This window comes from Leopardus geoffroyi, chromosome D4, assembly GCF_018350155.1.
Source record: "Leopardus geoffroyi isolate Oge1 chromosome D4, O.geoffroyi_Oge1_pat1.0, whole genome shotgun sequence".
NCBI classification, from domain to species: domain Eukaryota; kingdom Metazoa; phylum Chordata; class Mammalia; order Carnivora; family Felidae; genus Leopardus; species Leopardus geoffroyi.
Window position 1 is genome coordinate 47,997,525 of NC_059342.1, and position 27,673 is coordinate 48,025,197.

At 37.6% G+C, this 27,673-nt stretch overlaps 2 long non-coding RNA genes across 2 annotated transcripts; one reads left to right on the forward strand and one right to left on the reverse strand.

The window, feature by feature from the left end:
* Positions 1-230: 230 nt before the first annotated feature.
* Positions 231-27,673, forward strand: LOC123593310. Its single transcript, XR_006710251.1, has 2 exons — positions 231-366; positions 27,477-27,673. It is a non-coding gene; the product is annotated as an uncharacterized LOC123593310 (long non-coding RNA).
* LOC123592629 lies at positions 11,686-14,037 on the reverse strand. Its single transcript, XR_006709879.1, has 4 exons — positions 13,898-14,037; positions 13,337-13,406; positions 12,750-12,926; positions 11,686-11,969 (listed from the first exon to the last, which is right to left on the reverse strand). It is a non-coding gene; the product is annotated as an uncharacterized LOC123592629 (long non-coding RNA).

Sequence of the window (27,673 nt, forward strand, 5' to 3'; positions counted from 1 at the left end):
TGTATGGACAGCTAAGACGATCTTATAAATTATTCTTTCTAGAAATAATTTTTACTGAAGCGTGTCTGATGGACAAGTTTAAGAAGATTACAAACAGCATTCACTAGGTTAAAGTATATTACTTTCTTGTATAAACTTGGACCTTTATCTTTCTGCTTAATCTAACTCTGGTTTATTTGGCTCTAAGACAGATGTTTTAACACCCTCTCTCTCTTAATTGGCCTTTCAGGTGTGGAAGAGCTTTTGGGTGCGGGGATGTGCTTTGTGAATACTCTCAGCAGCTACAAGGGACGCCTTCCAGGGAACCTGAGCTGTACTCCCTGTCCCTCAGAACGCTGTACTCTGTACACAGCAGCTCTCATAATGGTGAGTCTGAAACTCTTCCTCCAGAGACGGTGCTCACTGCTTTGTGCCCTGCCATGTCTGTTACCTGAACCATCTGTTTTTCAGCTACTTTTTTCCATGCTGCCAACAAAACGTCCCCTGCTTACTTCTCTCCTCATGGCCTCTGCCTACTTAGCTCCTATCACTTTGTGGCTGCTTTTCCCTTAATGTGGATTTCAACTTTTACCCTTACCGAGTTCCAGCTGTCTCCACATCTTGCATTCATCCCTGCCACAGAGAGTGTGTGGTCGGATTGTTGCGTTACCATGCAGGAGAGGGTGTTATTGTCTCTGAGCTCTCATGCCAGGCCATTTCAAAGGTCTTTGGTCTTTATGTGTCTGAGCCAAATAGTCACTTGGAGTTAGAAAAACAACATAAGCCCCAAACAGTACCAAAGACATTATTTACTTGTGATTTAACTAACCTGATGTCAGGAATTCGGATTACTGTTCATCTCACCCCTGGGAGGCAGGTATTATCCCTATCTCTGTTTTATAGATATGGAAACAAGATTGGGAGAAGTTCAATGGTGATAGAGCTTGGACTCAAACTCAGCTCTGACTTCAAAAGCCATGCCTTAACCAGTATAAAATGGCAGAGGCTGGGTCACAGGGTCATGTTATTCAACGCCCAGAGACTTTTGTAGATGGATGCCCTTGGAGGAAGGGTCCTATAGGCAGGTAGGTGCCCTGAGGCTTTTTAGAAAGGGCATTTTCACCAACGGGCACCTTTCTGCATGCATAATTTTCTGACAGCACAATGGAGGCTAGCACATTTATCCTATTAAACACAATTTCTTGATGGATTGAAGATGTGAAGCAAAGCTTTACTGTTTAAACTTGAAAGTAATTGTGTAATGAGAGAAATGGTACTGGGCATGGAATAGTAGGCCTTGGGTTTTGTACCCCAGCCCTGGAATTTACTGACCTTTAAATTTTGGACTAATCACTCAATCTCTTACTTTATTCATCTTTAAAATTGGGTCGATCTTAATTTTAAAAGGACAATTGCACACTTAATTTTTTGAAAAGATTAGATTACTTTAACAAAGGGCTTGGCATTTGATAGGAATCGAGTATGTTAATGGCCTGTTTCTTATGTCTCTGAAGAGAGACTATATCTGGCCACTTAAAACAAAAAGAAAAAAGAAAAAAGAAAAAGAAAACCTCTTAACTGAAGTATAACACACACAGAAAAGTGCGGAAATAATAAGTGTTCAGCTGAATTAATTATCCAAAATGAACTCACTTGTGAAACCACCTCCCTACTCAAGAAATGAAACACTACAAATACCCTCCCTAGGATTTCTACTCATGTCCGCTTTCAACCACTGAACTTTTCCCCAGAACTAACCACTATTTTGACTTCTAATACCATTGGTTGTTATGGGGAAGTAGGTTCTACTTACATAAATGGGTTAGAAAAAAGCTTAGGGTGGAAAGCTGCCACCATAGGGCGAAAGCACTTGAGGTTAACTTGGGAGATATTGTAATGGGATCATGAGTATCTTGTTATGTCACCTGCAGGAAATTACTTTACATTTGATGCCTATATACTATTGTTCTTTGATCACAAACTCCACTTGCCCCCCAGACCCTTTGCTTCTTACACACTCAAGTTAATGATTACTGTCTATTTTCTCAATGTTCATGTGTGTAAGATCTTATTTTCTGCACATTCACCATGTGGATAATAGCTTGTGAGCTCAATAAATATGGGGATGAAACCCCTGTTCAGGGCTCTTGGCTCCTCCTGGACATTAGCCTCTCTTGTATTCAATTCTGCAATCACTCTCTTGCTGCACAAGAGTGAACTCCAGACTCATAGTCTGCGACCGTTGGTTTTGCCTACATTTCTTCTTCTTCTTCCTTTTTTTTTTTTTTTTTTTTTTTTTTAGCTGTGTGTAAATGAAATTACATATAATGATTCTTTTGTGCCTGGCTTCTTTTGCTAATTTATATTTGCCATATTCCTTGCTGTAATTGCATGTGGGAATAGTTTTATTCATTTTGATGGCTATAGTGTGTTTCTTTGTAGGAATGTATCACAGTTTATTTATTTCACATCTGATGGACATTTGGGTTAGTTCCAGTTTTCAGTGATTATGAATAATATCACTGTGAATGTTCTTGCATATGTCTTTTTGTTAATATGTGTGCATGGTGCGTGGTGCATCACTAGGAAGATATCTTTAACCTGAGCAGATAATGCTAAACAGATATCCAAAATGGTTTTCCATTTCTGCCAGTAGTGTTTAAATGCTTGTAGCTCCTAAGACTAGCCAACCCGTAGTATTTTCAGTCATTTGACTTGTGATGAGTTTGTAGAGTTGTTTTTACCTTTCCTTGACTGCTAATGTGGTTAGCCTCCTTTCCTGTACTTGTTGGATATTTGGATAACATCTTGTGTAAGATTCTTCTTCACAGTCTCTCACCCATCTTTTTGATTAAATTTTAGCTTTCTCTTATTGATGGTTTAGATTTTAAAATGTATTCTCTAAAGAGCCCTTTGTTGATTATATATGTTACAGATATTTTCTCCTAGCCTGTGGCTTTACTTTTCACTTTCTTAATAGTATCTTTTAAAGAAAAGAAGTTCTTAAGTTTAATGTAGTCCTATTTATTATTTTTTTATTTGGTTAGTACCCTTTGTCCTCTGGGAAATATTTCTTAATCTCAAATCATCTAGAAGATATTCACTTGCATTATCTTGTAGAAACTTTATTGTTTTTACTTTCATATTTATAATGACAATCCCCCTGGGATGGATGTTAGGAGTTTATCTACTACATTTCCTTGGCTTTCTTTTTTGATCCAGTGTTCTGTCCCCTTTATGGGAAATAAAATGAAACTGTAATCTAAACAGGATATGACTATTCATACATTTGTGCTTCTTATGACTGTCCTTTCACATAGCACCCTCATTTTCCTGAACTTACTCCCCATGTTTTTGAGCATATTTGAGATGTAGGATGAGTTTCTTAAGGAACTTTTTAGCATTCTAGCGTCATTTTCCCCAACTTATTCCCCATTTTTCTTGAGCATATTTGAGATGTAGGATGGGTTTTTTAAGAAACTTTTTAATATTCTACCTTCTTAAGGAGACTAGGACAAGAGCATTCTGCAATATATGCAGACAGCCCAAAGTAGTTGAAACAGATACATAGAGTGATTTATTTGTGGAGATGCAGGTCATTCTTTTCAAAATTCTTCCCACTATTCTCTGCCATTCCTTCCTGAGCCCAGTATCACTCTCAGTACCTGGGCTTAATCACCAATAACAACTCTTCCCTTTGACGGCTAGCAATATGAAAGAAGGAAGGAAGCTTTCGTATATTCTATAGCAGGACTTGACAGCATTATGAAAACACAATGCTGCTTTTCAACTGTGTCTATGCGCGGGGCTACATCGGTGCTCATTGGCATCTTTTGTTTTGTGAATAGCTTTTCCATGGCTAGATAAAACATAATCGCAAGAAAGGTTATTGGCAGATACTCCAACAGGGAATAGGTATTCTTTGGATTTATTTTTGGTGCTGCTACCTTTCTTTCCAAGTCAAACACTGTTATGAACTCAAACCTTTGGTTCAGCAATGAAAATGTGTAGAGAATGTACAAAGGCTGGATTGCACTGGGGTCTTATTTTCACATATTTCTCACAGGCCATGTTGTCATTTCTGCCATCTTTGGCGCCTCTGCTATGGTGATTTCAATGCTAACATTTTTGCATTTCTCTGAACAGTGGCATTTTATTTATTTTTTTAAGAGCTGTAGGTCACAATTACAAATATCTTTTTCTTTTTTCTTTTGCTTTCTAGAGCTGACAAAAAAGGGAAGTGCTATCTAAGGAACAAGGTGTGAGTGAATCTGCCAGAGGCTAGAGCCATCCATGATTTACATCCTTCCCTATCTCTTTGGGAGAGCACTGTTTTCATGTCTCTGTGCAGTTTGCAGTTTTTGAAGGGCACGTTAATAAAGGTGCACTCCAAGGAAGATAGGGAAAGGTCAACTAGTGCTTCTTAACTAGTTTTAAAAAACTTCTGACTTCTACAGCTGTATAGATATGTGCACAGACATAATTGTTAAGGGCTTACCCTACAACGTAGTCGAAAGTAATGTGTTTTTTCTCTAGCATTGGCCTTTTAAAATGTCAGTAACTTTGTTAATTCCAAACCAATTAGTTTCACACTTTTCAAAGGATAAACTCAGACTAGTCATATGTATCTCTATATTGTGATATAATAAAAAATATATATGTATATACATACACACCTGCACACATTTACTCATTACTTTCAGTTCTAGGTATGATGCCATTGTTCTTACTACTTTAACTTAATATGCAAGATTTAGAAAGATTCTAAGTAAAATATGTATGCTGATCAAAAGGGAAATTGTATTATAAGTATTTTCACTTTGAATATTCAGAAAATACTACTTAGGATTTAAAAATCATGGCCAGGCTGTTCTGAAAATCCCCCAGTTCTGACTCTATATGGCCATGCTCTGGGTGTGAATTTGTGATAGAATGAAGACAAAATCTCTGCTCTCAGGGTGCCAATATGCTACAATTTTTTACTTTGTATAGATTCAAAATCATGAGGTTACTAAGGCAGAGCAGTAGTTTTTATTATCTGCCTCTGCTGTATCTCACTGGTTTTATTTATTTTTCTCCTTCCTAATTTCTGAGGGTTAAACACCATTGTGTCCAAGACTGTAAATATTTTCTATTCTGGTAATAAAGAAGTGGGCCACCTTTATTGAGACTGGGGATAAAGTGCTCATAGGCAATCACTCTATGAAAAGGATGCCAAGTGGAAGATTCTTATTACAACTGAAGTCTTTGTGTCTAGCCAGTGGATTTGATACCATTGCGCATTTGGTATGGCTTTTGATGTAGGGATATCAAATTAAACTTGTGTCTTATTTTGACATAGTGTGGTTCTTTCTTGCCTTCTTTATTTCTGATTTTTTTTTTTGTTTATCTTTTGGCTAAGCAACAACAAATGTATGGATTGTTCATCTTAATCTCTCATTGGATCTAGAGATTTCAGTACACTAGGACTAAGCATGAGCAACAGCAGAATGTCCTTGATCATTATTATTTAGAATCTCATCAGGGCACCTGGGTGGCTCAGTCAGTTAAGTGTCCGACTTTGGCTCAGGTCATGATCTCACGGTTCAAGGGTTCGAGCCCCACGTAGAGCTCTGTGCTGACAGCATGGAGCCTGGAGCCCGCTTGAAGTTCTGTGTCTCTCCCTCTCACTCGGCCCGTCCCCACCCCTGGTCACACTCTGTCTGTCTCTCTCAAAAATGAATACATTTAAAAAAATTAAAAAAAAAAAAAAGAATCTCATGGATTACTATGTAAGGTCAAAGATGTTAGTTCTTTACAAATTAATTTATGGGCTTGATGTAATTCTCAAAAATCTCAGTATGATTATCTGAGATTTGACAAAGTCATATTAATATTTTAGCTAGAAAAAGGAGAAAGTAAGAAAAACTAAGAAAATATTGAAAAAAAGTAATGGATGGAAGGTTTGTCCCATGAACTATCAAAAGCTACATTAATCCAATGTTTAAAACTGTTAGTCAAGCTAATTTATGTATAGGTATGCAAAATTTTAATAAATATGTATTTGGATATAATATTCAAATACTATCTATCCACATACCTATCTACCTACCTAAATCCTAATTTTAATAATCAACTTTATGTCTATCTGTTCATCTGTCTATGCTTTATGTATATTTGGAAAGTTTACCAAAAAATATGCAGGGACAATATAAAATGATCTAAGAATTTTATTGAGTGGTATGACACATTATTAAATTATGTCCCTACATGGGAAAGGCTTGTAGGACAATATAAATTTCTTTGATGCACATTGTGGCCTACTGCCTAGCACATAAAATAAGTATTCAATGAATTTAAGTTTCTTAAATCAAGGACTATAAAAAAGTTTGTGGCGTTTTGTAATCAGTTGTTGAAAGCTTTATATCAGCGTGAGATATAATCTAAATCACTATTAATTTATATAAAGAAATTGTCAGGAGGGGCGCCTGGGTGGCTCAGTCGGTTGAGCATCTGACTTCGGCTCAGGTCATGATTTCGCGGTTTGTGAGTTCAAGCCCCGCGTCGGGCTCTGTGATGACAGCTCAGAGCCTGGAGCCTGTTTCAGATTCTGTGTCTCCCTCTCTCTCTCTGACCCTCCCCCGTTCATGCTCTGTCTCTCTCTGTCTCAAAAATAAATAAACGTTAAAAAAAAAAGAAATTTTCAGGATAATTAGTGAAAACATTTTATCTTAGTCACCTGGTAAGAATATATTTACAGGAGATAGGGAAATATGGATGAAGAAAACCCTCGAAGTTTGCCACATTATGTTGGTGAATGAATAGGAAAAATATCTACCAGGAAATAGTAGCTTACCAGAAAAAAGGTAAGGGATCATCTATGCTCATGCCCTGGATTATATACTTGTACATATTCTCACTATAGGGCAGTGCCAGCTAGGAGTAATCTGGCATATCAGGCATTACATTCAAAGCAACAGGAAATTGGGAAGAAATGCAGATTTCGAAGGGAGAGAGAAACCTAGACTGACATTTAATAACTGTTCCCCCTGATATATGATTCATCAAAGTTCTTTTCAATATAATTACTCATGAATATGGGAAGTCAACTGCAATTTATTCCCAGGAATCAATTAGTGCTTTTCTTGCTAGATTGATCCCTCATGGTTTCTGATCACTATGCCTGGATTTGGACCAGTGATGTAGAGTGCATTCATTTTTCATTCCTGTATTTCTTCAATAAATATTTATGAAATGCCTACTAAGTGGCATAATAGTGCTAGGTGCTGTTAATATAACAGGCAATGAGACCTGGTTTCTGCTCTCTCAAGGAAAGAGAATGGGAAGTACTGGGGGACACATTTTGATGTGTTCACAGAATATGGTATAAGGGCAGTAGAGTAGCTGGAGAAGTTGTATGTAGATCAAAAATATGTGTAGACTGTATAAAATGTAAGTCATGACAAGGAGTTGAGACTGACTCCTAAGAAAAACATGGCGCCATTGGAGATTTTTAAGCAATGGAAGAATATGGTCATATTTGCATTTTTGAAAGACCACGTTATCTATGGTGCTAAGGAGATTGGAGGCTTTTGCAATAATTCAGACAGCAGAGAGTATAGGTTTTGTAAGGGTCCACAGTTTATATAATTTGGGATCCTCTTTAAGAAAAATAATACAAAGCTTTGAATACAAAATTAGATACAAGGTTCTAGAAGGGACCTTAAGACGCATGAGCCCTCCTCTAGTTCACCTCTAGACCTAGAGAAGTGATTTTGGTGGTCTGAACCATGGCGGTGATAGTAGAGATGAAGAGAAATGAATGGATAAGGAAATTTGAAAGACTTGTGATTAGATGTGCAAGATACAAAGAAGGAATGATCAAAGATGATGCTTCATTATCTGGCTTCAACATTTAGCTGGGTAGATAGAGGATCTGTTCACTGAGATAGGAAACACAGAAGTAGATTTTGGTGGCAATAGGATACATTTCAAGAAGTACGACAACCCATGTCAGGTTGAAGCGATGGTGAAACATTTGGGTGTGAAGCTCAAGATAGTTGAAATTATCCCACTTCGAACACAGCTCAGTTCATTTGGCAGCTTATGTGTTCAACATCCTGAGGATGAATATAAACCCACAGTGGTTTTCAAAAGTAGATGTAGACTTCAACCCGTGTAGTAAATAGTAAAATGATCATTGCCTTGCAGCACTATTGTCTAGGTCTGAAAATTAATGGTGGGTTATGTAGGACTCTTGCTGTTTTTCTCACCTTTAATGTGGTACCTTTCAGGATGATTTTTTTCTTGGTCCCTAGCACTATAATATTGGGACAAATCCTGCTTAGCTAGCAGGTTACCCGGAAGGCTTTCAGTTCTCTGGGGATGATGAATTCTTGGTTGTGTGTGTAGGGTTTCTCTAATGTAGGTCAGTGTCTGAGCTTCCTTTGATTGTTAATCCATAGTCTTGAACTGATTATGCAACCCACTGAGGACCTGCTAAATATAATGTTTTAAAGTTCAACGGCAAATTCCCTTCCCATTGTCCTTTAACTTGAAAATGGCTGAACAGATTTTTCTAACACTTTTCATGAAAATAAAGAAAAATATGCTTCCAAAGAATCTAAAAATCATCCTAGTAGGGAAGTTTTAGACAGTTATCAAATGACTTAATACAAGAGATAATAATAGAGACTGTTTTGCAATCTAAAATACAGCATTTTCTACTATGAACACTGTAATTACTATTTACAGCTAGATTATAGGGAAATCTGTGGGTGTCATGGAATTCAGTTTCAGAATTATGGAAACTCTGTTTGCATAATTAAAGGGCTAGTTAGTAAATTCCCTCCTATTTTCTAACCTATTTAAGCAGATCATATATGTGCCAATATTTCTTTGCTAACTATGGTGAAGGAGACAACCAAGTTTAAATCTTCTATTGCTGAATAATACCCATAATAACTGTGTATAATATATGGTTCATAATTAGCGAATATGCTGAGGTTTTTTAAGAACTGCATTAGATATGGCATAGATACAAATTTCTGCTTCATTAAATGACTTTATAGACTATATTTTGCTGCTTTTGCATATGCAATTTTTTTTCCTGTTTGATAGCAGGATTACTTTACAGCTTCTTAATGAGAATACCTTTTTTTTTATTGGAACCTTGTCTGAAGTTTTACTGAAGCTCTCGGTGACCTATTTCTAATGATTTTAGAGCTCTAAAGTTTTCTCTCCCTTATAAGTAGCTTTAACTTATGTTTGATTAGTGGCTTTGGAAGTAGATTCACAATCTAATTTTAGGAAGGAAATCTTTTCTTACCGGAGAAACAAATTCAAAAATAACCTTGCACATCACAGGATGCCTATGAATTATGGAAATGGCTCACATCCCCTCACCACTTATTAGGCAAAGAGAGGGTGAAAGTCAGAGATGGTTCCTCTTAGTTGCATTTCGTTCTCAGTTGTATATGTGCAGGAAAATTCCTCTTTAATATCCTCTTTAATAAACACTGAGAACTCCGATGAATATGTTCACTGGTGGCTCTGAGAAATGATTATAATGCATTGTTAAAGTGCTCTAGTTTTGTAGTACTGTGGAAAAGCATAGCGGAGATGCTGGTGTTCGGTGTTTGTGAGAAAGGGTGGGAAGTTTGCAGGCGTGTAAATGCCCAACACTCAAGGAAGTTTAAAGATCTTAGTTGGAATTTGTAATAACTTTGACTTAAACATCAAGAAATATTGCGATGATTGAGTTGGGTCCTGGAAAGTGAATAGGGTTTCAGTTACCACACAAAATGGGAGGCTATCCAACTAAGAGAAAGAGTCAGAGGCATTTATCCATAGTATCATTTTTTTTTCCTGGTAGAGTACATTTTTGTTGTAACTTCAAAGAAACAAGTATACTTTATAAAACTGAAAATTTACAAACATGTAAAGTTAAAAGCAAATATCCACTCTGTTCTTTGTTTTCTTTAAAAATTTTTTTTTAATATTTATTTTTTGAGAGAGAGAGAGAGAGAGAGAGAGAGAGAGAGAGAGAGACAGAGTGAGTGGGGGATGGGCCGTGAGAGAGGGAGACACAAAGTCTGAGGCAGGTTCCAGGCCACAAGCTGTCAGCACAGAGCCTGACGCGGGGCTGGAACTCACTAACCGTGAGGTCATGACCTGAGCCAAAGTCAGATACTGAACCGACTGAGCCACCCAGGCGCCCCTGTGTTCTTTGTTTTCCTCCCTATTCCCAGCCCCTATTCATACTTCTCCCTGCATGTTTGATACCAATTACCTGAAAGCTTTTTCTATGCATTTAATCATTTACATATCTGTGTGTGTGTGTGTGTGTGTGTGTGTGTGTGTGTGTGTGTGTGGTTAGCTTCCTAGCTTTGTAACTTGCACCCCTAAATATGCTTTATAAACCTTTGATGTTAGTGCACTTCAATCTATGCCATTTATTTTAAGAGTGACCTATCATTCTAGTATGAATATACCATAATTTATTTAACCATTACCATATATAGGCTGTTTATAGTTTTTCCACATTATAAAATTGTTTGTTAATTTATTTTTAAAATTTAATTTATTTTAATTTATTTATGAGAGAGAGAGAGAGACAGAATGCAAGCGGGGAGGGAAAGAGAGAGTGGGAGACACAGAATCTGAAGCAGGCTCCAGGCTCTGAACTGTCAGCACCGAGCCAGACGCGGGACATGAACCCACGAACCGTGAGATCATGACCTGAGCCAAAGTTGGTTGCCCAACTGACTGAGCCACCCAGGTGCCCCTAGTTTTTCTACACTATAAAAAATGCTCTAACGAACATCTGCATCCATACTCTGATTTATTCCTCTAGCATCCTGTCGCCACCACGTTCCTTCCTTCCATGCCATCTTTCTGCACTATATCTTTGTACTCATGTGTAATTCTGTAGGATGGGTCTTGAAAGTTGAATTGTTAGGTCAACTTAAGTACTGACATACAGTTTCAAATTTCTCTCCCCAAAACTGTACCAGCCTACCCTTCCACCAAAAATGTCGTGGTGTTTATAAATCATTAACCCTGCAAACGGTTTTGCCTGTTTGGCTAGATAAAATGATACATTACCTTTACATTTTTTTGTTTGCTTTTCTTGTTCCTGAAATGGTGAACTTGAACATCTTTTCACGTGTTCCTTGATCCAATGGAATTCCTGTATTTTTTGTTGTTGTTGTTGTTGATTTTTATAATATTTTTTTTTCTAAATGATTTTAGGATATCTTTATCCAGTTGGGCTATTATATTTTTGTCTGTTATATGTTTTGCAAATATTTCTTCCAAGAGTGCCACTTATTATTTTAAATTTGTCTTTTGTGAAAGAAAAATTTTGAATTTTGATGTAGTTAAATCTGTCATTCTGTGTGTGTGTGTGTGTGTGTGTGTGTGTGTGTGTGTGGTATCTTCATTATATCTCTAGTCTTTGCCAGATTGACTATAAAAATGTTCTTTTAAAATCTCTGTTGGTACTCTCATAGTTTTGTTTTTAATTTTTAATGTTTATTTTTGAGAGAGAGAGAGAGAGAGAGGAGGAGGAGGAGGTAGGGGGAGAGAGAGAGGGAGACAGAATCTGAAGCAGGCTCTGTGCTGTCAGTGCAAAGCCTTACATGGAGCTTGAACCCACAAACGCTGAGATCATGACCTGAGCCAAATTCTGACATTCAACAGACTGAGGAACCCAAGTGCCCCTCATAGTTTTTTTATGTTAGAATTTTAATACTTACAAAATTTAATTTTGCATAAGATGTTGTTTATGGCTGAGATTCCTGGGCAATCACACACTTGTTTCCTCTTTGTATTTACATATATAATTAGATTCCCAGCCTCCTGTGAGGCCATGTGCCTAAATTGCAGCCAATAGAATGAGAGTTGAGCAATGTACATCAGTTCCAGTTTTGGGCTATAATAACCTTTCAAGAGAGATCCTCTTCCAAAATGACTTTGTAGGTCATCTTTCAAAGGTGATGAAGTCAAACCTGGGAAGTGTTTAAAATTTTTTTTATGTTTATTTATTTCTGAGACAGAGAGAGAGCATAAGCGGGGGAAGGGCAGAGAGAGAGACACAGAAGCAGGCTCTAGGCCCTGAGCTGTCAGCACGGAGCCCGATGCGGGGCTCGAACTCACAAACCATGAGATCATGACCTGAGCTGAAGTCGGTCGCTCAACCGACTGAGCCACCCAGGCGCCCCAAATCTGGGAAGTGTTTAAATCCAAGACTCATCAATTAGGGGAGAGTCACCCACCAATCAGAAGCATCCATTTTGGACTCTATGTCAAGCAACAAATTCTTCCTTATTTTTTTTAGATTTTTCTTTCTTCTTTCTTAGATTTAAGCCACTGAGATTTTAGGGTTCATCTTTTACAACAGCTGTATAATCAGCATACAGAATAATATCATGGCTTAACTTTTCCCCAACTATAAGACCAATGGTTCCAACACACTTTATTCCAACACACTGTCCTTTATCCTCTAATTTGAAATTCTACCTTTAGCATATTCTAAATTTCCATAGTTATAGGAATGATTTTGGACTATATTTTGTTTTATTAAGCTACTTTCATATTCCTGAAACAATACCATGATAATTTATTTACTATAGCTCATAATTGTTCTTGGCATCTGGTAGCAGAGTGATTGTTAAAAATTCAGGTTAGTCTTATTCCTTCAAACCCTTTCCATGAATCTTAGGATAAAATACAACATGTCTAACATGGTCTATAAAGCCCTGGATGATTTGGCCACTGTCTATTTTTACCTGTTTCCTTTCTTTCCTGCTGCTCAGTGAGCCTCAGCTGCTTCAGTTTTGATGAAAATGCAAAGTATCTTCTCACCTCTGGACCTTCACAAATGCTTTGCCTGAACGAGATACTATTCATCTTCTATGTCTCAGATCTAAGAATGATTCTTTAGAAGAGATTTTTTTCCTGACCTCCTGTCAAACAAGATCCCATGATTAAACGGTTTTAGGGCATCTTGCGTTGCAGTCATTATAATTTAAATATTTATTTGTGGTATTATTATTTTAATATTTTCTCCTTTTCTTGATTTAAAATCTATGAGGCCAGAATGGCATTTTTTGTTTATTATGTATCCTCAACACCTAGTGTAACACTTGACACGTATACTTCATAAATGTTTGTTGAATAACTTAAGAATCTGAGGAATAATTTGGTAAGTATGTCCAAACATTATAGATTTATGACTGGGACCAGTTTCAGAATATCCAGATAAATCTTCTTCCCCTCTAACTTTTGTCTGTTATGTAAACAGAGAGAAGTCCTTGTTGATTTCACTTATACATGAAATATTCCTAAATATAAGCAATTTAAGGACATATGTCACCTGGAAGACAAGGACTTGACTTGGAGGATTTGGTTTTCATTAGTTGACCCACAGGTGAATCCATTCTTCACTGACATCACATGAGTCCCATCATGCATATAATGAAATGGCGAAAATCAAATTTTTTTTTAGTAACTGTGGAGGCATTGATTGTACCCTATATTGTATATAAAGTAGTATGAAACTTAATGGAACTCTGAAATATTATAAATAAATATTTGTATGTTGTCCAGATAGTATTTCATTAACTCTAGGCCTCTTCAAGAGCAAAGACGATACTGTATACAATGTCTGAATAAAGCCGAGAATCTTTTCTATCTTGGGGAACTATGTCAAACTCCTATATATCTCTACATCAGTCAGGGAGGGATGGGAAGCAAATAGCTCACTGACATGGTATAATTTAAGAGTCTTTTATAGGAGTCTATTGAAATGGTGTGGGTAGAATTAAAGGAGACCAATAAGGGATGGTGAGGTGCCCCAGGGTTGGTACTAATGGGGTCCTATTACCAGCCCCAGACATGAGGGGATAAGGGTAGAGAAAAAGTTTTTGGAACTTACAGATTGGGCCACCTGACAGGAGCCACGCCTTTGGTGGAATGGCATAGGTGACCTGTGGTAATGTGGCAAAGAGAAAGCTAGGGGAATAAATTCCTGCTCTCGTTTTCTTACTCTATGGTCTTGTGTTGGAATCTCTCATTTGTTGAATTCAGCTAGAAGCTAGATGGGAAGGTAGCCTCTTGATGTCATAAATAGAGGTCATAAAGGTCTTGGGAGACTAAAGTAGGGTGATGAAGGGTAGACAGAGAATTTGGAAGATGAACAGAAGTTATCTAGGATGCTCTGATGTAGCTAGAATTTATTTTATTGTCTTCTTGAAGTTTATTTATTTCAAGAGAAAGAGAGAGAGAAAGAGAGGGAGAGGGTAGAGCCTAGAGAGTGGGAGAGAGACGATCCCAAGCAGGCTCCACACTGTCAACATGGATTCCAATGTGGGGCTCGATTTCACAACCGTGAGATCATGACCTGAGCTGAAATCAAGAGTCAGATGCTTAACCGACTGAGCCTCCCAGGTGCCCCTAGAATTTATTTTTTAGTACATATATAGAGTGAATATTAATTTCACATATTTTCTATTTACACACCAATACTTCCAGCACCATTTGTAGAAACTTGATTTTCCCTACTAGTTTCTGAATCCATTTAAATTATTATAGATCCATTTCAATTATAATAGAGTCTGTTATGGGATTTGTATTCTGGGTTATGTTCTTCAATGTTTACAGTAGTTTCATAAAATGCTTACTATATGATTTGATAGACCTTTTCTTATTATAGTTTTCAGAGTTAAGAGCTTTTTTGAGCACTTGTGGATTCAGACAAAATTTTAATAGGGGCCTAGGCCACTAAAAATCTTAAAGCTATATGGGGAAAAGACCATGTTTCTCCTATTATATAACACCTTTCACAAATATGTGGAATGCAGTATCTAGTATGTTACAGGCATACATAAAGAATAAAGAATGGGTGAATAAATTAATATAAATTTATTTAACAATGTACTGAAGTATGTATGTTCTAAAAGAATAGAATAATGCCGTATGTGCTGCAGATAAGACTTGAAGACATTTAATGACATTTATTTAAATAGGAAAAGACAGATCTGTATTTTCAAATACCAGTGCAAATAGATTTCATGTGAATAGGAAAGACCAAACACAGGATAATAGTGGTTAATTTCATGTTATTTAATCAATCATGCAAAAGGTTCTCACCAGAATCGAAGAGGATGGAAATTTAGGGACACATGTAAATTGAATCCTGTGTCCAGATACAAGGGTCTCTCAAGCATTTAGGGGCTTCCCTGAACATAAACAACAGAGAGTATTTAGGTACTAAATATGTGGTCTAGGGCTGCTCCAACTCTCAGGAGCAGCTCCAAACTGCTCAGGGTAGGAGATGAAAACTTGAAGCTTCTATTTCATCTGTCTAGGACATTTCTATCTCTCTCCAACTCTTTATCTTATTGAATTATTTTTATTCATTATTAAAAATTTAGATGTGGTGTATACCTCTTACAAAATGTTTTTATTTAAAAGTTCTTTCCTGGGGCACCTGGGTGGCTTAGTCACTTAAGTGTCAGGTCATGATCTCGTGGTTCATGGGTTCGAGCCCTGTGTCAGGCTCTGTGCTAACAGATCAGAGCCTGGAGCCTGCTTCGGATTATGTGTCTCCCTCTCTCTCTGCGCCTCAGAGCTCATGCTCTGTCTCTCTCTCAAAATTAAATAAACTTTTTAAAAAATTAAAAAAAAAAAGTTCTTTCCTAATTTCCATTCTGGGTCTTCAGTGTGCTTGTAGATCCTTGGGTTAGTGGAGGCATCATCATCATCATCATCATCATCATCATCTGATCCTAATAGTTATTTAAATTACTATGTGCCAGGAATTTTGTTAAATAATTTATATGGATTATCTCACTTAATTCTTTCAATGAAATAGGTGATAAGATTATAAGTATACCTAGTTTAGAGATGCAGGTAGTGTACTGTTTAGAATCTTTTAACTTGTCTCCCCCCTGTAAACTGTGAGTTCATTGAGGGCTTAGACAGTCACTTTTATCTTGTATTTCTGCATCCATGGCACTAAGAATAGTGACCAGTACAGGTAGCCACACCCCAAATACCTGAATGAATGCTGGTTGAATCTATGTTGATTTAATTTCAAGATGTGGCTCTGATATGATCATTTTAAGATAAAATGGCACTTTGATTATTATCCTGCAAAGCCAGTACATTTCTGGAACAATAACTTCTTTTATTAAATTCACGAAAATATTTGTCAAATTAAGATAAAATTTCCTTTGGGTTTCAGTTCTCTGTTCTGTATGTGTGTTTAATTCAAACTGGATGAAAGAAAGAGAATCATAGATTTCTGCTATTGAAGAAAATGGGATAGAAGACTTCTTAGCAAAAATAGTCAGTTTTTCAACTTGCAAATTATAGTGTAGATTTGCTGTCTTGCCCCCATTAACTTCTTGCCCTTTCTGGCATTCTGAGCCCTTGGGGATCAGATTTCCTGTGGCTGCGTATAACACGCTATTGATCACCCCTTCTGCCTTGTCACCCTTACTTCTCAGTACAAATTGGTCAGTGTCAATTGGAGGGGGAAGATAATTAATTTGCACTCACATTAAAATTAGATGTATTCTGAAAGAAGGCCATCACCTGGGCTTGGGCCCCTAGCTCAACCAATTTTAGGAGGTGAATTCCTAAGCTAACGTTCCAAAGTAGTAGAAGTGTAGGTAAATATATTTATTTTTGTACATCTGTGCATATGTGCGTAAAAGATTGGGAGATACCCTAAAATAGATTCTAATGGCGATCTTTCTAAAGTTTTACAGTTTTAATCACATTGTGCCTCAAAGGTGAAATTGTATACTCTTAAATATTGGAAACTTCCTCAAAACCATGGAAACTGTGTGTGAGATGTAAGATGACTGGACAGGAAAATAAGTCTTTCCTATTATGATTCTATGATGTTCTTTCCCTTTCAATTTCTAAGTGTATATGTTATGTTCATATGTCTCTTTCTTCTATTTATAGCCTTGGGACATCACTACTTTAGAATCAAAGATGTCATTATGGAATAAAGTGCAAGTCATGAAACTATTCATAATATGCCTACAAGCAAGTGTTTTTCTCTCCTACTTAGCGTTCTACTTTGATGCTAAATAATATATTTGAGGCACAGAGTCCATAATCTTCCTAAGCAGAGTGACAGGAACCTCTAAGAGATAGGCAAGGCCATTCCATGACTCTGCTGGCCTTCCAGAATGCTTGTCACCTAATGCAATTCAGATAAATTAGCATGCAATAAAGCTTGCAAGGGAAGTTATATTCATTCCCAACATTGGTACAGAAGTGAATAATTATAATTCTTCCAGTTGGTTTGCTGAATTCATTCTGATTACATTAGTGAAAACATTTTTAAAGGGTAATGGATGTACCATTCCCCAGAACCCGGTAGCAGTCCCCTAAACATTATGCTTGTGGTGAATCCCTAAAGTTTAAAATACTCTCTGAGAGAGATATGGAGGAGTTTGGACTTAGTATTGAAAAGCAGTAACTTGTCCACCAGAGTCCTCTATTGTTTTGGTCTTATATTTAAGTTATGCTTATCTCAGCAAATCCTTGGTTAAGGACCTTTCTGTTTCTCAGCTAACATGAATAGTAAGGATTATAGTATTGGTCAATCCTTTCAGAAGAGAGATGAATTTGTCTTAGATGGGCGGCTTATTAATTTAGAGTAAACTATATGTCACAAGCAATTCCAGAATTTTTTCATTGCTGACACTCATAGATTATTATTTTTTGATGTTTATTTATTTTGAGAGAGACAGAGTGCTAGTGGGGGAGGGGCAGAGAGAGAGGGAGACACAGAATCTGAAGCAGACTCCAGGTTCTCAACTTTGAGCACTGAGCCCCACGTGGGGCTCAAACTCATGAGCTCTTAGATCATGACCTGAGCCAAAGCCGGACGCTCAACCACCTGAGCCACGCAGGCACCCTAACACTCATAGATTATTGAAAAGATGCTCGGGGCGCCTGGGTGGCGCAGTCGGTTAAGCGTCCGACTTCAGCCAGGTCACGATCTCGCGGTCCGGGAGTTCGAGCCCCGCGTCGGGCTCTGGGCTGATGGCTCAGAGCCTGGAGCCTGTTTCCGATTCTGTGTCTCCCTCTCTCTCTGCGCCTCCCCCGTTCATGCTCTGTCTCTCTCTGTCCCAAAAATAAAAAAAACAACAACAACAACAACAAAAAAAAAACGTTGAAAAAAAAATTAAAAAAAAAAAAGAAAAGGTGTTCAAAAACATAATTTTAGACATGAAACAACTTGTATTAAGATCTGAATCAGTTCAGGTGACCTTCAGAAATCAATTACTTTAGGTTAGATTTCTCCTAGATATGATTTTTAAAAATCTACATATAGTGGGCAAATTCAATCACTGATACAGATATTTTTTAAACTATATAAGTCAATTCAACAAATAGTCATTGAGCACTTGCTGTGTGCCAGACACATTGACGGTAATTGGAATAAAGAAAACTTGGTGCCTGACCATAGACATTATTATTCAAGTACACAAGCTGGATAAATCTTACTTGAAGAAGAGTATTCTAGATAAGATTTTTTTTTTTTTTTTAATAAGAGAGTCAGGGACAGAAGGAAGCTGGTAGATAAAGAGACTGTTTTTGGCATTTTGGTTGCCAGAAAGGAGAAAAGTAAGTAGAGATTTTGTTCAGTGCTCCTGTGATAGGTGAGTTGGGTCTGAGTAGGTTAACATTCTATGAAGTTAGGCTGTCTGAGGAATAGAATACTGGATGGCACATTGTGATGGTTTAACAAGTAGCAGTGTTATAAAGAGGTCCTCTGGCTTGATGTGATGGTTTCATCTTCTTTGAACCATTGTCAACTTTTCTGTGGGCACAACATAGTCTGGCAGTGACAAGATACAGCATACTAAATCCTGTCATTGTGTCTGAATGTGAAGGTAAAGAAACGCTTTTTTCAAAACTCAGATGGAAAGATGGTTGCTTTCCCAATTTCTGGCGGAAGAAATTAACTGATAACCTGCACTACCCAATCTATTCTTCGAGTTGGGGTTTTCATAATGCTTTAGATAAACACAGTAACAATATGAAGCATCGCTAACCATCTGAATACTCAAATGAGAAAGGTCAGTATATTCATCTTAACCTTCACACTTAGCTAATATAGGTTGATAGCAAGTCCTTCTCAAAGCCACCTTCAGGCAGTTCATTCGTATTGATCAGCTCTTTGGCTAGCAATGTGTTAAAGTGACTTTCCTTGTGCTCACTTTGGCAGCACGTATAGTAAAGTGACTATCCTAGAAGGCTGGATCTAAAGAAAAAAAAAGAATGAATATCCAACAAATTTTATGTAGAACTTTAAACTATAAGGGAACTATCGTTTTCTTAGATAAAAAGGAGATGAATTTTTAAATGTCATAATCTATAGAAATTTGTGAGTTTATGAACCCACTATGAAATATATTAAATGAATATTTATGTATAAATTTACATATATATATATCTCCAAATGCTGAAGAAAGAAATTTTGTCATTTCTCTCTTTATCTGCAGCAGCTGGCAGTTTCTGGCCCTTGGGAGTGCTCAGTAAATGTTGAATGATTAGATGAACAAATGAAGGAATGAAGGAATGAATGAAGCCTGGTTTGTTTTAAACTTCTCTGAATTCCATGTATAAATAAGATTAGTCTTTTCCTGCAAGAGGAAAGACCAATGAACACACTAATTAATTGAAGTTCTCTTTGTTTGCCAACTTTTTAATTAATTGAAGTCAGCATGATTCCTTGTCCCCCCAGTACCTTGAATAATCACTGGCATATAATGGTGCTAATTACTCATATGAGTGAGTGAATGTTCTAGTGAGACTAGACATTTTTGCCATTTCCATTCACTATACTCTTAATCCTCCCTTATTGTCTATACTAAAGTCCCTCATTTTCTATGAAGTATGTTTCATCTGATCCTTTAACTCACAGTGGTTCTCTTTCTTTGAACTTTGGTGCATGCCATCTTTACATTTTTTAATTGACATCTAGAAATGACGGCAGTTTACCTTTATCTGCTTCTGGGAATTTATCGTGAAGACAGATTATAAAATATTGGGCAAACTCTTTTGGAAGATGCTCATTGCATTGCTATTTTTAAGCGTGAAGCAGCTGTATTCTGCTTTACCTGTTTTTAAGAGTACAAAGTAAGGTCAAATTCCCTTTTAACATTCACATCCAATGAATCTGAGCTGCTTTTCTGCTTTCTCTGCCTAGAGTTCCTCTCCCAAGTTAAGCAGGGATATTTATTTAGTCCAAAGAATTTGTCATTATAACTTCAATGAAAAAGAGCTGTAAAAAAAATCTATTCACCTCATCAAAGGACTTGTTCAATGTGGCTGACACTGCTGTTACTGTGATATGAAGTTACTTCTGAAAGTATGAAGTCCAGCATCAGGGTTTGAACACCACTGGAATCACTACAGAAAACAAGGAGCCCAGCTCTGGCTGATTTGACGATTGTTTCTTTGTGTGCAGGGAGAGAAAACCTTTTCCTTCCAGGTGATGTTATAATATGTTTACTGCACACCAAAGTGTGTATTGGGTCCAAGTGTTGCAATCCTCAGTGATAAGCTCATTCAGTACATACACCCAGCTGTCATTCTCAAGGCATATCACAATGGCTGTGCCAGGAATGGCTTCAGTATCACCCGAATGCTGCCCAACCAGCTGTTCCTTATAACATTCTAGAGCTTCAGGTCGGGCCCATTCACCAGTCCCAAGTATGACCTATTTTTTCCTGAGGTTTTTCTCTTAGGACACCTATCCATTGTCATGATCTGGCTTTCGGTAGATTCCAGTAACATTAAACATCCTAGGAGAAAGATTCTTCTTTTAGAAAGCTTGTTGGCCCTGCGTAACTTTTTAGTGCCTTAAGTCATTTATAGGTCCATTATGAGTTCATTTGGATGGAGATCAAGGAGTCTCTTCTATCTGGGCTGCTTTCTTCTCCCCTTCCTTAATGTCCCTTTGTCTTCACCCTTTGGCTGTTCCTTCAGGGTTAGGCCTCTCTCTCCTCTTGGTCCTTAGATTCCATTGTTTGTTTTAGAAAAAGCTAGTGTGTGTGTGTGTGTGTGTGTGTGTGTGTGTGTGTGTGTGTGTGTATGTGTGCACGTGTGTGTGAGTGTGTGTATAAATGGCATAGCTCAGTCCTGCCTCATGGATAAACATCCACAAGAGAAACAAACCTTTCAAATACTAGAGTGAAGGGGCTTTTAGGATATAATTGTTCCTTTTGTCTCTCTTCTTCTATTTTGCTAACATAATTTGGATCCCACAATGATATGGGCACTTGCTTTTCCCCAAAAATGAGTGAGACAAGAAGGAAACTCTACCATCCTATATTTCCTATAAGGAAATGGGACCAGAAAGGAATCTTTAAGCACCAAAAGATTTATTTATGGTGCTTGTATTAGAATGGAATATTGCATTAATTTTCCTCCCTTTTTTCTAATTTCCAAAGGGTATGTAATGGTTATAATACTTTTATAATAAAGAAAAATATATAATAGGAAATTATGAACACCAGGTGGATGAAGAGACTTCTTATATTCCTGATTAGGAAGTTGAATTCCAGGTTAGCTCAATGAGGTGTCCAGGAACAACCAGTGAGTGGTAGAACCAGGACTAGCATCAGGGAGGAAACATGTTCTAGTTGCAGGTAGATAAGTGTTGAAGACAAACCTCAATTCTTAAAATGGTCTTCACATTTTCTGGCTGCATTTCATAGGGAAGTCTTTTCCCCTCTCTTAGCCTCAGTTTCCTTATTTATAAAATGGAGACAGCCGGTTGGATTGTGATTTCCATGTGCTTTATACACGATCGCACATGTTAAGTGTCTGGCCCAGATACTGCCACGTAATGGGTAATCAGCAAATATTATCTCCCTTCCTCTCCCGTTGTTCTGAATTGTGGTGCAGAGCCTTACCAGTGTACCAGCCAGCAGCTTCTCTTGACTTACTGTATTTGCTTTATTATACTGATAATACACAATGCTTTGTGTTTTACCTGAATTGTGTTCCTGCACCCCCTCCCTCAGATTCATAAATCTAGGCCCTAATCTACCTTAGAATGTGACTGTATTTGAAGATAGGGCTTTTAAGGAGGTAATTAAGTTAAAATGAGGCCTTTAAGGTGGGCCTTAATCCATCTGACTGATGTCTTTATGAGAAGGGATTTGGATACATGGAGAGACACCAGGGCTGTGTGCACACAGAGGAAGGCCATTGTGGGGACACATTGAGAAGGTGGCCATCTGTTAACCAAGGAGAGAGTCCCTTGGTTAACAGGGAAAAACCCAACCTTCTAACCATTTGATCTTGAACTTCTAGCCTCCAGAACTGTGACAAAATAAATTTCTGTTGTTTTAAGTCACCCAGTTTGTGGAATTTTGTTATGGCAGCCGTAGCAAATCACAGCAGATGCTTTGTAATCATAGCATACGATCAATAATTTCTTGATGAATATGATTTTTATTAGAAATAAAACTTTGTTTTATATTTCTTTTATGTCTCCTGTGGAGGCCCAGCTATTAAGGTTACTGACAACTATAATGTGATAATGAGGATTATATATGATCTTTTTTTTCTTTTGCAAATAGCAACTAGAATTGTCCTTTTTATGAAGTTATAGGAGTAAATGCAATTAAAGCTGAAAAGATTATTCCTCATTGCCTGTCTAGACATGGGAAGAGAGAATTAAATCTTCAAATGTAATTTCAGAAATTAAGATTAATGACCAGGAGTATATGATTCCCTTACATGCTGGTGACCTCATGTTGTCTGAGAGTAAATGTGGGGGCTTCTCACTATCTTTGTATTAATGAATATGATTAAGTAATTTTAAATATAGTCAGGATATAACATTAACTCATCAGTGTTGGAAGTTTGCCTTGTGTTTTTCAGAGGACTGAAACCAGTCCATCATGAGAGAGAAAGTCAAAGGATTTTTTACTGAGTTTTAAAAATTACAATTGATTTTCATTTTCTGGATTATGGGAAATGTGGGAGAAAGTGAGTTATCTTAATTAATTTATGGACAGGACATCAAGAGATAAAAATTTTTTTTTCAGGGTTTTCAATGTTTGCCAAGTCTAAGAGCTCAAAGGAGAATTTAGTGATAAATGGAAAAAACTCTGGACAGTAAGATAGCAAATTTATTACTGGCAAAAATGCAGAAAATAGTGTTGAAGGAAGTAGGGGGCTCCTTCTTGTTGAGCCAACATGGTCTTTGCATGTCCCCTCTTGCACATTCACGTACACATACATGCATACGAGGCACATTTTTCTTTCTTTTTTTTTTTTTTTTAATTTTTTTTTTTCAACGCTTATTTATTTTTGGGACAGAGAGAGACAGAGCATGAACGGGGGAGGGGCAGAGAGAGAGGGAGACACAGAATCTGAAACAGGCTCCAGGCTCTGAGCCATCAGCCCAGAGCCCGACGCGGGGCTCGAACTCACGGACGGCGAGATCGTGACCTGGCTGAAGTCGGACGCTCAACCGACTGCGCCACCCAGGCGCCCCACGAGGCACATTTTTCTAATGTCTTGCCATTACCATAACTTGCTGAATAATCTTTGGGTGTTAATTAACACCTCTGGCCCTCATTCACATTTATAGAGAAAAAGCGTTAGAGTAGATAATCTAGATATACTTTAGCATACCTTCTAATTCTAACGTTCTATGATTCTATTGCATCTGGAGATGTGGCCAAAAAATGAGGGGCTGAAAGTGATGTCACTTAGGGAAGCTACTGGTCATACTGGGTCTGCTAGTCTCCTAAAGATAATCTCTGCAGAGTGTGGAGAGACCTAACACCAAATCTTAAGCTTCAAAATGACTGGAGAGCTGTTCAGTGCTCAATCTCAGAACCAGAGAAATGACTGTGCGAGGCGGTCAAAATATTTGTTGGATGAACAACAAATGTTGTTGGATCTCGAGATCATGAGGACGGATTAATGTTTCCAGTGCGGTTTTGGACCTATATGATTTATTATGATGTCACGTGGTCATATTTTTCAGGGTCATGTTGACATGTCTACTCAATTATTACACATGATTAGAGGATTAGAGAATTATAGAAATATAATCACATGTTGCTGCTAAACTGAAAAGGATCTAAAATAGCAGAAACACTTTAAAGAACATTTCATTGTTTTTTTCCTATATAGAAAAATAATAAACTTTCATCCTTCTTTTCCAACCCTTCCTTTTATTTTGTTTTGTTATTATTTATTAAATTTTTAAATGTTTATTTATTTTTGAGAGAAAGAGACCGAGTGTGTGCAGGGAAGGGGCAAAGAGAGAGGGAGACACAGGATCTGAAGCAGGCTCCCGGCTCTGAGCTGTCAGCACAGAGCCCCATGCAGGACTAGAACTTGTGAACCATGAGATCATGATCTGAGGCGAAGTCAGTGACTTAACTGACTGAGCCACCTGGGCACCCCTTGTTTTGTTTTGTTTTTATCACAATCTATAGTCATTAGGGAAAAGATGTATTTTCTGAATGTAAACGTCATGAGGGAAGGGGTATTGTATGTCTTTTTAAAAAATTTTTTTAATGTTTATTTGTGAGAGAGAGAGAGAGAGAGACAGAGTGCAAGCAGGGGAGGGGCAGAGAGAGAGGGAGACACAGGATCTGAAGCAGGCTGCAGACTCAGAGCTATCTGCACAGAGCCCAACGTGGGCTCGAACCCATGAATCATGAGGTCATGACCTGAGCTGAAGTTGAATGCTTCACCGACTGAGCCACGCAGGTGCCCCTATCTTTTTCATGCACCTAGCAATCATGACAAGTAGAGGTATTTAAAAAAAAATTAAATTCATTTATTTATTTTGAAAGAGAGCAGGGCAAAGGCAGAGAGAGAAGGAGAGTGAGAATCCCAAGCAGGCTCCGTGCCATCATAGCAGAGGCCGATGTGGGGCTCGATCTCACAAACTGCGAGATCATGACCTGAGCCAAAATAATGAGTCGGGTGCTTAATGGACTGAGCCACACAGGTGCCCCAAAGAGAGCTATTTATTAAATGAATAAATGAATACTGAAATGTATAACCATAGAAAGACAAATGATATTTGGCTCACTTTTCCTCAGTACTGGGGAAAGATTGCTTGGAAAGAAGGGATGTATGTATGTAGTTATATTTATAACACATTAAGAGAAATACACGGATATTGTTGTTATAATAAAAAATAAAAGCTCTGTCTGATGATTTTTCTTGGTTAAGTTTGAAGGAAACTGCTTATGATTGAAAAAAGGCAAAATTAAAAACGATTAGATTTCTAGCCATTCTTTTAAAAAGCCTGGTTGATTTAAAAAGGGAATTTTCGAAATATTAGCCATATGGCAAGAACTAATTAGAGACAACAAAATTACCTTGAAGTATGGCGTGCCTCAGACACAACTCTTCTGGCAGGTAGCTTAGCATTGCTCTTCTCTCCCAGGTCATTATCACATTTCTCTGTGTGTCTGAGTTTGGTGCACACTTTCTGTGACTTAGGAGCTCTGATGTAGCTGAAAAGCTATATAAGAACAATCATCAGAATAAGAACCAGCCCAGCATTCTGACTCAATAAGGATAAAGAGGAAATCAGCTGCCTAATGAAGCTCTTTCTCTGCCCCCTGCCATTGTGAAAAATAGGGGCTAGTGTATTCCATTATGAATCTGTATGTTTCTCTTCTCACCCTTCCTTGGCCTGAGAATCAAAGGCCATTTCTGACAGATCTGACCCTCTGAGTTCTCATCTTCACTCATGCCTTCAACTATCACCTCTATGCAGATATCTCCCCAGATCGATATTTCAATTCACATCTCCCTCAACCCTTGCCGCAATCCTGCACCCTAACAGAACCATTTTCATTTTTAAAATGTTGTCCATTTTGACCTTATAGTTGCATAGTTTCAGAGTCAAAAATCACATACGCTATCTCATTCTGGTTTTTTTTCCCCTCAAAAATCAAATCATTAAAACCCACAAATTGGACTTTTACATTTTTCTTCTTAATGAATATGTTGCAGGGGACTGAGGTACTTTTTTGGGGAAGTAGGGAGTATCAGAGACATTTGCCAGCTTCGTTTTTTGTTTCCTGAATAAAAGCACTGAGTAAGCATGACATATACATCACTTTAATGTTGAGAATGCAGAGTAAAATTTTTTATTTTTATTTTTTCAACATTTATTTATTTTTGAGACACAGAGAGAGACAGAGCCTGAGTAGGGGAGGGGTAGAGAGAAAGGGAGACTGAATCTGAAGCAGGCTCCAGTCCTGAGTTGTCAGCACGTGAGGCCTGAGCCCATGAACTAGGAGTTCGTGACCTGAGCCGAAGTCAGACACTCAACCGACTGAGCCACCCAGGTGCCCCTAGAATGCAGAGTAAAATTTAAGAGATTTATTCTCTCCTGGAATTTGACTCTGAAAATAACTTGTACCAATATTAGAAACATTGTATCCTCAACCTTGGAATCACATGGTTTCTGCAAATTTAAGACATAGAAATGGTTGCAATTGAAAAACAATATTTAAAGAATGCAAAAGAGGAGCTCTTTTAAAGACTGTGCAGGCATACATTTAGTTTATATTCAAAAGCATGTTTTTGATCAAATATATCTAGGCACTATTTATATATCTCAGAAAATCTTAAATATTTATATAGGTCTCAAAAATTCTTAAATATTGTAAACTACAACTTAGTCATTATGAAATATGTCCGTGACTTACCCAAATCTCAGATTTGAAAAAAAAATTCAACTATCCGTCTGTGATCCATAAAGTCTGCATGATACATGACCCGTGGTGCTGGCACTTTACTTCTGCAGGGAATAATGTCCTTCTGAGGTCTTTCTCACTTACAGGGTACTTCTCTCTACCCCAGCTATCAATCCTCCATGAGCCTCATAGTAACCCTGGCAAAGGGAGGCCCATGAGTTTGCTCTCCTGGCCTTAAATATTCTAGAAATGCATTTCCTTTCATCTAGCCATGCAAACAACATCATCTCCCATCACTGACTATATACCGGAAGCATTCAGGACTCTGGGTTTATCTTTGTCTAATTGTATGATACCTCCCTACTTCATTATGGTTTCTATTTCTTTATATAGTATGTCACTCTGGAGCCTCTCCATGAAGAATTTGCATTGCTTCTAAGTAGAATGGGTCCCTCCTGCCACCTAGTTTGACCCGATTTGCCACCAGAAGTGTAGAAAACTTGCCTCTGGTTTAGTTGTACAACGAACAGGTTTTAGCCATAAAGCGTATCTTTTTAAAGCATTATATTTTGGAAAAAAGTCATGAAAATGTATTAAACTGATTTTTGAATAATTTCATGAAGGTGTTTGACGAGAATGTTTGGCAGCATATCCAGTGAGAGACCAAAGCAGAGAATTCCTCCACGTCGCTTTCTTTGGAAACTTAAGATTTTTCTCTCTTGTGCTATATTTAGATGTGTGGCATGTCTAATTTTCTGCTTCTGTGCCTCACTGTGCTTCTAGTGCTTATTGTAATCCAGCTAAAGTGTCAGGCCAGTGTGAAGAAATCTTGAAGTTCCTACCTGAGTGAGCCAGCGTGTAGCAATCTGAGGACCCTCTGTATTGGACCCCTCTCATCCTGCTTTTCACCGAAGCATTCCTGACATTGTAAATGGAAGTCAATACAGCCTTTTCTCAATAAAGAAGTTCTAAAAAGTTAA